Raw genomic sequence first — 2800 nt, forward strand, 5'->3', positions numbered from 1 at the left:
TCTGCCTTCCCTTTTAGCTTTCTGGTTCCAGGATGAGACTGAGAACAGTGTTATATGGACACTTCAACCAAGAGATGTGTTAAGATTACCTATAGCATACAAAAGTGAGAATAGTAAGTATGTTAGTCTTTTCAGGCACATGGCTTGCATTACAACTATTCAGCTGCATGGTGTAATGTTATAACACACAATATTTAACTAAAAGGACACATGCCTCTTTACATATGTATATCAATGTATTGATATGTGCATATAGTTACAAGGTTTGATCATACACAATCTTCTCTGTGTCTTATAGAGGTGATACTTGTGTCAGACAACCTTGTGGATATATAATCACTGAAATAAAGAGACCCTGATATCTCTATGCTATTCTGAGAAAGGCTTTCTCCACTTCTGTCTACCTCAACTTTATTCTCCAAGGTCTTCTCCAGGATCAGCTTCAGGAATCTCTGCTGCCTCTGCTTCTATTTGTGCTTAAAGGGGGAAGCAAAGAAGTAAATGAGGTGTGTTGGTGCTACTACTGATACCAGACAAGAAGAAAGCAATCAAATCATAGTAAGTCCAATCATTGGTATCTGTAAACCAGAACAACAGAGAATCCATGATGCCTATAGGCAGGCCACAGAGGAGGAAGACCAGCACTGTGAGATCCATAATCAAATATAACTTAGTCAGTGGCAACCTTCTTGAGCCACAGAGCATCCTGAGCAGTAAGGCCAGGCTGGACTCACAGAAAACCACAAACAGAAAGATCAGTCATGCAGCGGTCATGAAAGACATTGTCAATCAAGAATAATAGCAAAACTTAAATTCTGAGTTACAATGTATGAGTACCAGGATACTCAGCAATAAGGATAAGGACAAAAGCAGAGAAAACACAGCAGCTGACAGGCATCTTGGTCTGTGGTGTCTATATCAAATGGGCCACTGGACAAGCAGACAGTGCTCAGTACCAATCGCACTGAGGATGCTCAAACCGGTAAAGTAGAAATACATGATCATGGGGAATATGATCTGGTGAAAGATGATTGAAGTAAGGTGGAAGAGGTAGAGGAAGTTGTTCACAGAAACTACAAAGTGTCCTCAGAGGAAGAAGTCTGTAGCAGTTAGGTTGAGAACATAGACTGGTTATGCGATTCTGCACATGTGAAGCCCAGAGCCAAAGTACAACTATATGGCTCCCACCAGCCCAAATAAGCTGATATTGAGGTCCTCTAAGATCATTGTTAGGACAATGACATTGATGGACATATATGCAGCACACTCTTCTTTGTTGGTATGATTCCGTTCTGAAGAAATTCAGAGGCTCTCTATTGGTGCTCCTGGAACACAGACAATGGATGAAAATCTTCTATATGATCTCTTATTTCCAGAGTTACCCTCACAGATGTGATTTACTGATTTACAAGCAAATTTTGCTTGGAGAAAAAGGACCAACTGACATCAGAGTGAACATTAACAAAATCCATATGCATTATTATGTATAGGTACATATTCTGTATCATGAATGTGGTCATTATGAATATCTAAAATTTACCACTAATATTTGCGTCATAGGGGAAAGAAGAAAAGCTTGCAGAGACCAAGAAATTAGTGGGTTGGAATCCTGGAATGTAGTCTCAAACCTAGTTCTTTCCATCTCCAGTATATTTGGCTCTTTTTCTATAACATTTGTCCTCCACTGGTGGGCTAATATGCTATAATCTATTCATGTTCCCTAATCCAACCAATTCCTGCCACTAGTCAATCATATCTCTAGAATGGGAGAGAATATTTAAGAATAGGATGTAACAGAAAAACAAAGAGACCTAGTCATTACCCTGTTCTGGGTCATAAGTTTTTTCTCAGATGACACATTTCAAAAAGACTGATACTCAACAGACTATATTCATGACTGGAATCATTTCTGTATAAGGGAGGTGTTTTAGAGACTTGAAGAAAATGTAACCTCTTGATAATGCTATTGTGATGGTGACTCATCCTGGTGGGCTACACTTGGCTCAGTATATCAGCCAATAAATACAAGAGGATATCTTTTTCCTAGAGGTCTAATGCTATGCATAACACACTGAATGCTTATTAGCTATTTAGTGAATTGATATATGCAAGAGGAATATAATGATACTGAAACATTTAGATAAAAACAAAAACAGAAACAAAAGCATAATTAAAGATTTTAGGCCCTCAGTTAAACTGATATGACCAAAATTTTATTTTTCCTCATTATTTTTGAGGAGAGCATCGTGTTTTAAAGAAGTACTTAAGTGTGACCAGCTTTTGTGTGAATAGGGTCTTTAAGGGAGACGTAGAATCATAGGTCATGAAATGTAGAAACATGAGCAAATTTTATTTGGAGAAAGACAACCAACTGACACCAGAGTGAACATTAACAAAATCAATATGCATTATTATGTATAGGTACATATTCTCTGTCATGAATGTGGTCATTATGAATATCTAAAATTTACCACTAATATTAATTTTTTTAAATATAAAGTATCTTTATTTTAAAATTTTGGAAAATGCGTTACATATAATTGGCATACAAATTAATGAAAAAAAATCAAATTGTTTGCCAACCTGACAGAGCAAACGTGGGGTCGAGCCTCCTTACCAGACTTTTCTGTTTCTTTTCTCTGTCATGAATGTGGTCATTATGAATATCTAAAATTTACCACTAATATTATTTTTTTTAAAATATAAAGTATCTTTATTTTAAAATTTTGGAAAATGCGTTACATATAATTGGCATACAAATTAATGAAAAAAAATCAAATTGTTGGACATGCTGACAGAG

At 36.3% G+C, this 2800-nt stretch overlaps 1 pseudogene; it reads right to left on the minus strand.

The window, feature by feature from the left end:
- Positions 1–477: 477 nt before the first annotated feature.
- The window catches only part of LOC111814744, a 3768-nt pseudogene continuing 1445 nt past the window's right edge, over positions 478–2800 (minus strand).

The sequence above is a fragment of the Octodon degus genome, unplaced genomic scaffold (assembly GCF_000260255.1).
Source record: "Octodon degus isolate 3935 unplaced genomic scaffold, OctDeg1.0 scaffold00469, whole genome shotgun sequence".
Lineage (NCBI taxonomy): Eukaryota > Metazoa > Chordata > Mammalia > Rodentia > Octodontidae > Octodon > Octodon degus.